The sequence below is a fragment of the Ambystoma mexicanum genome, chromosome 4q (assembly GCF_040938575.1).
Source record: "Ambystoma mexicanum isolate Mex_15411 chromosome 4q, UKY_AmexF1_1, whole genome shotgun sequence".
Lineage (NCBI taxonomy): Eukaryota > Metazoa > Chordata > Amphibia > Caudata > Ambystomatidae > Ambystoma > Ambystoma mexicanum.
Genome location: NC_090928.1, coordinates 684,210,018 through 684,223,351, shown reverse-complemented (window position 1 = coordinate 684,223,351; position 13,334 = coordinate 684,210,018).

Sequence of the window (13,334 nt, the reverse complement as noted above, 5' to 3'; positions counted from 1 at the left end):
AGTACATCGAACACCAGCAAACGCTCGATACTCTGACTTTAACTACTTCATAAAAGAGTTGGTTACTTATACCCATGATTGGTTATAGCTGACGTGTTGACCTGCGTCATTACCAACGTCATCCTACGTGGCAAACTACAGAAACTTATCAGGAAGCGGGATTGGTTCTGAGTGACTAACTAAGCATAGGTTCTATGTCTGTATGAAGTAACAGAGAAAGGTAATAGGATAGCTAACATCAGGTGGGGCAACTAAGCCCTCCCTCCAAAATGGCCACTATGAACATCACTAAATGTACGACATCCCTTTGGCTACACAAACTATAGGACCCCTAACTGCGTGGTCCCCTGCAATTGCTTGGTGTCTAACCCCCGTCAGTAATTTTCCACCTGTGTAAGTGTTAAGAAGGATTTCTGAACTCTGACCTGGAGGGGCAGAGGTTCAGAAGGCCAACCTAGTTTCTTGGAACAGGGTAACCTCTGGACAAGCCAGATCAATCAGGGTAGCTATGGCAGGCAGTCAAGATTAAGTCTCAGGAGGGGTGAGGGTGACTGAAGGGCCTCAATGAGCACACAGAGCAAGGACACTTACAAATTACTCCAGACATGTGTTATATCAAAAATATAGACACATTTATTACAAGGCCTTTGTAACATAGACCATAGCAAAATAATCACAGTAACACTAAGTAAACCAATACATCACACTCAATACAATATATATACAAGACCATGGGGGTCTAAAGAGGTGACTGCACGAAATATGTCGACAACCTAGAGGGGAAGGAAACAGGCAGTGCAGGTAATCTTTAGGCCCAGTTCAACATCAATAATACACCTAACTAGGAGGCAGTCCAGGCCCTACGAAGAGAGGAGCCTTGTGCTCAATATTACATGCACGCGCTTGTGCCAATGGGAGGAATAGGGCCTCTTCAAGGGTCTCTAGCAGCTCAGGATGATGGATGGGGCGATGCAGAACAAGTTCCCACTATTCAAGAAGGACCTCCACTTGAAGGCAGGGGCAGTTCGAGAGTGCAGGATGGAGTCGCTATTTCACAATATCTGTGAAAAGGAGAGGGGCCCCCAGGGGCCACTTGTGTGTAAAAATGGGCTCTTGCGCTAGGGGCCACTGGTTGGGGTAAGGAGTACTCACCGGTCCCCAATGCAAGCAGACCTAAACTTCACCAGTTCAGTCCCCTTCGCTGGCAGGTTCGAATGCAGCAAAAAGGACATCTCAGCCCCTTTCAGTTCCTGAGATACAGCGATGATTCCCAAAGGGGACAGTGGCGATACCTCTGCTCCGAGTGAAAGAATCGACCCAGTTTCACTGCAGCAGGCTTCAGGGGCAAGAGGGTCACAAATACAGCGAACTTGCACAGGTCGTTGCCGCGGCAGGGCAACACGGTAACCGCATTTACTCTGGTCCTGGCGCACTCATCTCACTTCAGACCTGGGAACGCCAAGTATACGAGATTCAGTGTGAGGGTGCTGGGGACACAGAGCTAGCAGTAAATCAAGTTTCGAGGGCCTCCTCAAAACGGTGGCGGTCAGAGAGCAAAGCAACTGGGTAAGATAGTCAGTCCACTGGTTGGCCCAGGAACACTTCCGAGAAAGCTTACTTGCAGGGTTTGATGAAGGTGCCGAGAATAGTTGGTCCCACTATTCCAAGGGGCAAAGCGTCTTCGCAGACCTTCTAGGATGACCAGATGCAGAGGGGTCCCATGGGATGAAAGCGGGCTCAGGGTGCCAAACCCTCCAGCGAGTAACCAGCGGTTCCTCGACTCAGCTTCGTAGTTGCAGGATACTGGGATCCTATCCTTTGTTCAGTGAGAACTCAGAAGATCGACGTGGTAGTGGTGTTTTCAGCTTCCTCTTATCCAAAGTTGCCTTTGCGCCAAAACAGAGAGGACCCAATGAGAGATTTGCTCACAAACACACACTCCACACGTGGACCAATCACGGATCACGGTGGTCCCAGGCATTCATAGCACTCCAGACTCTCTGGCACTAGGATGTGTATTGGAATCAGACATTCCAGCCCACATCCTGGAGGCACACACACAAGGCATGCAGAAGGTCGCGAAAGCATTGGGATTCGTGGGAAAGTTCATGACCAAATAAGGACTGACCTGGGTCGGCTCGACCTGGGGAAGGTGAAGGGGCAAGATGGCCAAAGGACAGGACAAAGAACCTCATGGCATGGCCATTTTGTAGCCAGGCCACCTATTCATGCCAAACGCGGTTAACGCGGTTAACATGGCAGGAAAGTGTTAAAAAGAATGTGAAAAGATAGCTGCCACCAGTCCTGTCCATGACACATCTGCACAGTTCATAAAAAGTCCAGCGAGAGTATCTATGGCCTTTGGAAATGACTATAGACCCAAGTGTGCTGTATGGTAAGATACATTGCACACGTGTTACATGTTGAACAAAAGCTGCAACATGAGGAAAGGACTAAGGGAAACAAAGACTCCCAGTACTGACTGTCTTAAGGGCATGTCAGTTTCCCCATAAAAAGAAAGCGAAGGCCCAGAGGAGTGCAGCTGAAGGCTGTGCTTCTCTGGCAAAGTCAGCCAATGGTGTCTAAACAGCAGCAAAACGTTTGGGGGTTGACACATGGAGGGAAAATTACATACAATATGACATCTTTCCTAACTGTGAGCAGCACACAGACTGAACAACCAGGTGTGGATAAGCTTGTCTTGATACCAGCTTTCCTCCAATTAAAATAGGATCCATCTGTGTCAATTAGTACTTTTGAGTCTGTACTGTTCTCTGAGAATTTTTAAGGAGTATGGGTACTATCCGCCTTCCGTGCATAGGTGTGACCATCTCGACCATTTCGTCCATCCAACTTTCTTCCATCACGTGACTGGACACCATGAATTGAGCCTTTTCGTGTATTTGATTTTATTCTTCAATAGTCCTCTGACGTCTTTATTTTTGCTTGACCTTCTTGAACAGGAGCTTCTGTTCTTTCACGTTAATTGTATCCAATGGCAGCCAACTCCTAGTTTGATAAGACCTTGGTTTTCTTTGCTCAGTGAACTCCTGGATTCTGTTTAATTCAATTGCTTTTTTTAACTGTGACACTGAAATGAGGCCTTCTTGCGTTGTTCATTACTGCTTTATACGTAAAGGAAACATTCATTCTTCACTTAATCCATTTGTATCTATGGGTATATAGGTATATGTTGGCGCTTGCCGCGGTCTAATCTATTTAAGCATGTGGCTAGCTTCATGATTGCTTTGCTGATTGCGTTTCATTGCATCAGTACACGTTTAAACTAACTAAATATCTTCATCACGTTTGTGGCATAAGTTTCTTCATCTTGATCCCAGGATGTCAATTATCATTGGCACTTCTTTGTTCTTCATAATCGTCTGTCTCTCTGGTCTGGTTATCTTTCTATCTAGGTGTTGATTCAACTTTGTATGATGTCACCATTCATCCTGGTCATTCGGTTTCTTTGTTTCATCAGGAATCTCGATCAAATGGCCATCATATTTTCGTGGATGCAAGTATGGATTCCTCACTGGGTACTTTACTTTCCATATTCACTTAGGTATAGGTATTCTTATGGGTACTGCATAGAGCCCTATCTCTTCTCTTTGTTGGTTTAACTGTTCAGTATATGTCACATATTTTGGTTCATACGTTTCAGGTAATGTAGGCGGGGCATTTGGAGTGGTGGGACTTGGCTCCTCCTCTACAGGTGAATGTTCTCTTCAGATAATGGCTGTTCCTCCTCCCCACCTGCCAGAGCACACAGTACTGCCCTCAACTCTTTTGTGTCCTGACAACACATTCACCACTCCGGCTCCACCAGCTAATTCCATTAACTGCTACATCCCTTACAGCACTTGTCACAACTCACATGGCCCCTCTGACTGACCTGATCCTCCACTCAGTGTTCTATATATTCTCCAAATGGGAGTGTAACCATCTTTAAACTGCCTCTTTGATGTCTGACTATGCTGCAGCGCCGGTCCTTACTAATCCCTACCAAGGGCTGCACCTAGACACTCTCTCTGCAATCTTCGCTTGATGTTTGTAAAGTGTTGGCCTGATAACACTTTCACAGCAATTTTAGCACCATGCCTTTGACCATGAACTCTACTGGCCAGCACTACTGACGTAGCCCCCAGCCAACTGGATGTGGCTTTTTGTAGTTTGTGCCCCACATGGCTGTTGCCTCCTTTCCCCGGTTGTATCTTTGCCTCTACATCATGATGGGCCCTGCAGGCAGGGCATGCTACATCCAGAGACATTAATCACAGTTACACCCAATGTATTGCATATGGGTCTTTGCCTGATCATCACTACCTATCCTGCAGCCTTTGCTGGGGATATAATCTGCATTACACCTGACTGACTTGACTTGCAGCCTTGTGCTGCACTTGTAACTAAACCTGTTTGTAATGTACCATATATTTAGCTGTTGCTTAGAGCTGAATACAAAATTTAACATGCCTGAAACATAACCTACTGTGTATCTGTATAGCTGACATAACCCCCCACACCATGAGGCGTGGCATTCCCAGACTGTGCACCTACCCTCATTTTGTCTGTTGCCTATCTGTATAACTGATGTAACCCTGCGCACCTTGAGGTGCGGCTTTCCCAGACTGCGCACCTACCCCCTTTCTCTAGCGTATCGGTATAGCTAATGTAGTCCCCCATACCATGAGGCGTTGCTCTGCTAGATTATGTACCCAAGAATGAACACACATGTTGTAACGCTTATGCATGGTCTTGAACTCTGTAGAATGTCATTCAGCACTTACTGTAACTAGCAGCTAGATGCCTGAGGGCTTTGTGCACTGCTATAAATGTCAAAGAAATACAAATAAAAAATGGAGACACCCTCTAGGCTCAGGCACCTACTTAATCACAGGACTACTGCAACTCGTAAAAGATCGATCAAAATGCCCTTTGCACTCAAACTTTGAGCAGGTGACTTGTAACCCAGGACATTCTGTGGCATTCACCAGGATGTTGAAGCTGTTATATCCAGGGCATCTTTGGAAAGGACTTAAACTCCCCTGCCTGCTTTGCTGTCTACGCCAAGCCAATATATCTGACAAGGGTTTTTAGGAAGGCATCTTGACTTCCCCAGAACTCAATTTGTTCACCTTTTTCAAATGTTCTTCAGCACCCTTCCTATCCTATCTTCCTTCTCCATGGTGCCCTATTCCTTTTTTAAGGCATCACTACATTTGAAAGAGTGTTCCATGCACTGGACTCTTTCCAGTACCTGATCCAATAAGTGGTTATCCTTCATCCATGGTGCCTTTGTAATGGATGTATGATTACGTTTTATGATAAACTAATCTCAAATGTGCTCTTCATGTTCCTCCTTGCTGAAATCACAAGTGGTTGCCAAACTATGTATGGCTGTAACAAAGTGCTTTATAAGGTTTTCTGTTCTCTCTAATCCTGAGTGCCAAACCAGTATTACACCAGCAACACATTGAGTTTATGGTTGTAGTGAAGGTCAAGCCTACTAATGGAAACCTCATAACAGTTTTAAAATGTCTTCATCTTGACACTTGTCATCATGCTGCTCTGCTAGCTCCAACAATCTCTTCAGCACCTGTTACCCACCCCTGCGCAAACAATGAAATAGGATTCCCATTTTCATATAAGCGATTTCATTTGAAACATTATAAAATTCATACCATAATAACGTTAATTCATAAAATATGATAATTTCTACAAAATTCATAACTATATTCCGCATTTCTACTTAATGAGGGATAACGCCACTAAAATCATCTAACCTCAATTTTTCCAACCATAAGGGAAATCGCAAGGAGATCCTGATATATTAAAAATAGCTACATTATTCAGTTGTAAAGAGTTTAAGAAGTCTACCACTGCTATCATCGTTGATGTAGTCCTATCAGCCAAACACTCACTCCAGAGATCCTCTCCTTTAACATTTATTTGAACATGATTACATTTTCTACAGTGCTGTGTGCATTTCCTGGCCAGTGCAGAGTCACAACAAGCCTACAATAACTACAAATTAAAGATTCCGAAGGACACCAACCATATCTTCTCATAATTTGCTTGGTATAGTACAGAATCTAGCTCTGCGACTCGGTTAAATCAATAAATAAGGGGGTAGTGTGCGTCGCTTTTTGAAATCCGTAACTAGGTGAACAAGCGATTTATAACCATGCATTTTGTCCAGTATATTGGTCCAATCTCGTTGATGCAACAATAATTACAGGACTGGTAATCAGGTCCTCAATAGTTGTATCAGTCTCTCTCAGAAAGTTCACACTATGATCAGTTATTCATTCAGATACTGTAAATTATAATCATTAACCATTCTTGCCAGATCAACATAAAGAGACACTGGTACAAGATTGATAAGATTCCTATAAACAATTTCCTCTACTGGTCACCAAATTAATTCCCATTGCATACAGGATCACAGCCACGGGCACCGATGTCTGGATATTTAGGACTCAGCACCAGAAGTTTCCCTCCAGTATCGGTAGGATCTCTAGTAGCCAGAACAAATTGATCTCAGTTCTGTATAAGAACATTGGCGAAACCTTTCTCTCAAAGAACTTTAAAATCGGAATTAATGAATGTCCACCAAATCTGGCATCTAGCTTAACTGTCTGATTCGCCAATATCGAGGTCCTGTGCACACAGCCAATCTCTTATTTGCGATGTGTGCAGTTTGGAGATAATGGGAAAGCCAAGGTATATTTTTATTTATCCACTGTTTACTGCAAAATGTCATGCTCAAGAACACGCCCATTGTCGCTGACATCTTCCTCCAAGCAAGACCCTGCTCTTGCAGTAGGGTGGCCTATTCATCAGGGAGGGAGATAAGGGCCTGCAAGTGTGACATAGATGTGGCACACAGTTGCAGCCATGTGCTGAGCAACGTTCCTGGAAGCAGCCTGGAGGTGATTAGCATCTAGCTACTTAACACACAGATGGGCCTTGGCGCACGACAAGCTGGATGCAGAGCTTTAACATTTAGCAATATTGCCATGCAGGTATGCAGCAAGCCACCACATGGCAAGTTGAGTGTGGGTCTTCTGTGGTAAGAGATACCTTCATGCAACAGGCCAATCAGTTTACTTTTTACAAGGGCTACTCTCCAATCACTGGAGCAACCAATGTAATCCACCAATACAATAAAATAAATCCACAAACCCCTCTCCAAAAATGGCAGGGTCATGTTCAAGAATGTGGAGTCCTCCCTCGTGGTTGTTAGCAGAGACCACTGAGACCACTGAGTAACTGTATCAGGGTACACATGAGCGAAGGGCAGGGGAGGAGTGGCTCAGATGCTATAAGCTATGGGACGTTGTGCTCCTTATCTAGGCACGCTCTCAACCTCTCATGGATGTCTGCGTATTCCTTTGTATACAATAGCAGTAGGGTTTCTTTATGTGATCACTGGTTTTGTACCTTCTCAGAGAAGTGGCAGATGCTCCCAAAATCTAAGGTTATCCACAACAAGGCAGGTTGTAGAGAAATCTTTAATGTGGTTATGAAGTCACAAGTGCACAAATCACAAATAGGACCCTACACGGGACACTAGCCCTGAACCAAAGGCCCACAACGTTTGCCAGACATGAGAGTTATGGTTAACATTCTTACTAGCACAATTACATTGAGTAAATCTCGCTATTCTTGCCATCATAACATTCGCTAGCTAGCCCTTCTAATGTAACTCGCCTTGGTGGTGCACCACATATCTAGAGTGAGGCGACAGTGAGAGAAAACTGACCCTAAAATCTTTTTTTAAGCACAAATGTGATCACTCAGAAAAACACCACTGTGCGTTTGCCTCAAGATAAAAAACCTGTATTATACCAGGGTGTGAGCACAGCAGGAGGTTATTTCTGCCTGCATAACTGCTCATTTTTAAAAAAACAGATTTTTGTCAAATGTAAAAACCCATTTGTTTTCTAGGTGTCTAGATGGTTAGATAGCCAGCGTTCCCTTACTATGATGGTCGACCGGTTTCAGTGGTGTTCCATTGCTTGTCTTCCACTTTCAACAGGACCCACATTTTAAGGAATAATGTTATACACACATTTATTTCAATAGCAGGGACCATAGGTATAGATATTGAGAACTCTAAGCAAACTGATACATTATTTGGTGCTTGTTTCCAATGTTGTACAAACTGTAACATCTTTTGTCAGTGTAAAAACAGAAATTGTCCTGTTTCCACCGAACACGGGACCACCACACTAAAATGAGTCTTAACACTCGGGTTGCTCTGTAAATATTTATTAAGGTACTAGCTGGGCGTTAGTTTAATAAGACAAACGCTCTTCGTTTGCATGTAAATGCATGTGTAAAATATTGGCCATTTAGAGACATGGCAACATTTGGCAGGCCCTGAGAAGGAGATTGCAGCACAGCAATCGGGAGAATGGGCCTCATTACAAGTTTGGCGGTAGCCTTGTCGGTAAAACAGGCAGGCTGCCGCCAAACTTGTGATTTTTAATGCACCCGCAAATGGGCAATTACCGGGTCATTACGGCCCCGCCGGACCTGTTAATTGCCTATTCGCTTTCCCCTGGAAAAAAATGCTCCCCATTCCCACTTGAACCCCATAGGGCTCAAATGGGAATGGGGAGGTCAGATGCACCGCACCATTCAGAATGGTGACAGTGCATCCGACATGCTCTGCTTGCGGGTGTCGGTATACCCGCTAGGCCAGTGCTGGCGGGTGGGAAGGCACCCGTGAGCAGAACTCGTATTTTGCCAGTCCAGTAACATAAACGTTGTTACCAGACCGGCAAATTTATAATGATGCCCAATGTATTTTTTCCATAGGATTGCATTTGGGGTTATCAATTTTTTAGGCGGGAGACAGTAAAAATAGCCTGGTTGTAGAGTATAACACAATAATGTCCCATTACTAGGTTCATTTATCGATCTTTAGAACAATTGCAGAAGAGTAGATATTTACCCAGCTCAATCTCACAAGATTGATCAATTGAGTGGCCCAACAGTGATTCGAATCAACCAGAAGTCAAGAGGAAGTAAATTAGGAGATTCAACTGATCACATCCCAGTAAGCTCAAAACAAATGTGAATGCATCCACTGCAGTGATGTATGTGTAATCTGCAGTTCATTGATTCAAATCACTGTTGGGCCACTCAATTGATCAATATTTTAAGATTGAGCTGGGTAAAGATCTGCTCTTCTGCAATTGTTCTAAAAATCAATACGTTAACCTAGTAGTGGGACATTATTGTGTTATACTCTAAAAAGCCTTGGTTGCTCAGGTTGTTTGCTTTTTCTGGACAATTTCTTTTTTTTTGGCCTTTGAGGCTGACCATCAAAGCTGGCTCAACACTGATACTGTACACCATCCTCCCTCAAGAGCCTAGATAATCGTACATGTAATGATCTTGTAGAGGAGGAGCCAAGTACCTCCACTCCACCTACCCTGCCTACATTACCTTAGAAGTATGAACCAAAGTATGTGACGTATACTAAACCAATCAGAAAGCAGGAAGAAGAGCAACAACTCTGTGCAGTACCCATAAGAATACCCATGCTTAAGAGAATATGGGAAGTAAAGTACCCATTGAGGAAACCATACCTACATCCAAGACAATATGATGTCCATTTGAATGCGATTTCTGATGAAACAAAGAAACTGAATGACCAGGATGAATGGTGACGTCATACAAAACTGAATCAACTCCATATAGAAGATAACCAGACCAGAGAGGCAGACGATTTCTGAAGAACAAAGAAGTACTAAGGATAAGTGACATCTTGGGATAAAGATAAAGAGAAATATGCTATAAGCATGATGAAGATAGTTAGTTTAAACGTGTACAGACGCAATGAAACGAAAGCATCCAAGCAATCATGAAGCTAGCCAAATGCTTATAGTAAATAGATTGTGGCAAGTGCCAACATATACATATGTACCTCATAGATACATATGGCTTAAATAAGGAATGAATGTTCCACTATGCATATAGCAGTCTTGAACAACGGGGAAGGCCTCAATTCAGTGTCGCAGTTAAAAAAGCAGTTGAATTAAACAGAATATATTTTCAGCTAAGGAGTTGGATGAGCCAAGAGAGCCAGGGTCGTATCAGAACTAGAATTGGCTGACATTGGATACTATTAATGTGAAAGAACAGAAGCTCCTGTTCAAGAAGGTCAAGTGAAAACAAAAGACGTTAGAGGATTCTTAGAGAATAAAATCAAATACACAAAAAGGCTCAAATCATGGTGTCCAGTCACGTGAAGGAAGAAAGTTGGACGCATGAGGCGATCACACCTACGCACCGAAGCCAGACTGTACCCATACTCCTTAAAAAATCCCAGAGAACAGTACAGACTCAAGGCCAACTTCAAACACTAATTGACACTGAACCATTGAGGTGATGATGCAGTGTACTTTTAATTGGTGGGAAGCTGGTACAGAGACAAGCTCACCTGCACCTGGTTGTTCAGTCTGCATGCTGCTCACGTAGGTTGAAAGTTATTGACAGGGGTTAGTAACCAACCAATTGTAGAGGACCACGTAGTTGGGGTCCTATAGTTGTGTAGCCAATGGGACTTTGTACATTTAGTGACATTCATAGTGGCCATTTTGTACTCGTTGTTACTCGTTCTACTCATTCGTTGTAATCCCTGTTTTACTTACTTAAATTACAACAGCTGAACTTTTTGCCAAGCTATTTGTGTCATCTGAATTATTGATGTTTGATTAAAATCTGCATCCTCATCCATCTCAAGCGTATTGCTACTCATCTTAAACAGCTGGAAGTCTCCAGTTCAATCTTTTCTATTGTCTGGTGATGCAGAGGGAAAGGAAACCCAAGAAAATACATGGGATCTTTAAAACAACATGTACATGCAGAATCCTGACTTTTAAATCCAGGACACTAAAATTCTAGTTCTAATATTAAACTTTTATTGGACTCCCTCAGTTCCAATTCGCAGGATTTTTAGAGCACATGTCTTGAAATATCTGGCAATACTCGCTGATCTCATGATGACTCACCTTTATTTCCAGCTGTAAAGCTGTAAAGCCCCAACCGTATATCAGAATAAAAATAACAAAAATAATTTAGTCTAAGGCTGAAAGTACATTTTTGAACGGGAACAATCTCTTTCTGTATGCCAGCTTGAAAGAAAACAGTGTTCATTTTGAAAGACATTTTTCCTCCATCTTTGATTTTGAGTGCATCAAATAAACCTCTTTTGTGAAGCTCTATTTCATATTACCCATTGCATTGCACGTTTATTCATGTTGCTCCTTCTTGGTATACATTTGCTTTCAGGCACCTGAGGCATATGGCACCTACAGCTGGCCATATTGCCTTCACAGTCACTCCCCGCTTGTGCAGGACCAGCAGCCATAGCAATTCTGTCCTCAGTTCCCCTATAGTTGCTGGCTTATCTTGGGTTGGCACCAGGAATAGAGCAGGAATGCGGAGCCTGGAGGCATAGGGGCTTGGTCTCTCCCCTGGCTCCTCCCTGGTGCCCAGTGCGCCCCCATGCTTCCTGCAGGGCAGCACTCAGTCAGGGCTGTCAATGGCTGAGTGCCAGCCATGATATTTAGAAAAACAAGAAATCCTGTGAGTGGCATGCCAACAAGGTTGGCATTGTGGTGCTGGTGTGCTCTGGAAGGACGAAGGACTTGACTATCCGGTGTCTCTGGATATCCAAGTCCGACCTGGGCATGGTGTGCGCCTGAATTTGTCCCATTTTGGTGGCGTGACAGAAGAGAAGAATGAAGGTAAGTGTGTGTGTGTGTGTGTGTGTTGTGATTGTGTGTGTTATGTGTATATATGCTTGCGTGTATGATTGAATGTAATGCCGTGTGTGTGTGCGTGTGTGAGTGTGTGTGTGTGTGTTTGTGGACAACTAGTTGAGTGAGTCTGTAGTTGTGTTCATATGTATGTTAGAATCAATGTCAGTGTGTGACTGTGTATGAATGAATCTGTGTGCATGTGCATGTAAGGTTTGTTCACTGTAAATCCCTTATAGATACTGCAGGCATTAATAGGTGGTGTCAGGAGCTTCATGCATGTGATTGAAAGAGTCCCTTTATTTAAAACCAAAGGCAGGAAACTGCTGCCACAACCTATCCATGCCAGAAATACTCACTTTAAATACTAAAGTGACCATTACTGGACTGGATAGGTTGTGGCAGCAGCGTCATGCATGTGATTTAAAGTTAATGGTCACTTTAAACACCATGCATGAAGCTGCTGAGCCAGCATGTCTATGCCAGTAATGTTAACTGGTATACATAGGTTTTGACAGTAGCGTCATGCATGTGGCTTTAAAGTCATCATTGGCTTTAAACCACTTGACGCTGCTGCCAGGACCTATCTATACCAGTTATCATTCTTGGCATAGATAGGTCTTGGCTGTAGTTTCAGGCATGTTCAGCGGAAAGGGTCCCAATAACCCTCAAGGCAGACAAATACGGTCTTGCCACTTACACAATAATATATAAACGAGAGGTGATACAAGAGAACACTGACCACTATGCTACTGATTTACAGTCTCTTGAGTTACTCTCCGGCTTTGTCCTGGATGGTAAAGGGCAAAGCTTCACCCAGTAGACCATTGTTCTTTCTGTTCTTTTTTTTTAAATGAAAGAGGTTTAAACACATACAGGTCCTTAACAGAAGTTGTCCTTAAACCTATCTTCCCCAATTTATAAACACTATCCCTATCGAAGCACCTGCAAAAATATGCATCTTAAAAAATATATGCAAAGTTGATAAAGTGTGCACTTTAAAAGAAAAGGTCTCTTTCAAGAATGTGTAGGGACACAGTCGGCTACTCCACATACAAACTTGTTTCAGGCTACACTGCTGGGGCAGCCTGGAGAAAGAAGCAGCAACAAGGCTTCAAGCAAAGTTCAGGTCCTAGGGTGCGCCTGACAGGTGTGGCCAGGGTAGAAAAATGATGTAGGAAGGCCAATTAGGGCCCCATATCCCGGGCTTCATTGCAGGAGCAGCTAGGTTGTTTGGTTCTTGGGGGCGGGCTGCTGGGCATGAAGTGGCGGTGCCCATAGGAGAAAGGAGGACGAGCATGGACACATCCGTCAATAGGTTGTGACACCCCCTTTGACTCCTAGAGTGCTGCAGGCATTAAAATGAGTTTTTGGTCACAGTGGGGAAACATGACAACCCTGCTGGTTCTGAGATGCTTGGTAAAGGGGAGGATCAACCAGGTATTCTTCTTCAAGTGCTTTAAGACCCGGGGAATCGACTCGATCCTCTGGTGTGAGGGTCAGTTCCCAACTGTTCTGCGACACTCCCTCTCGCACCGCTCTCAAGGATCATTGTAT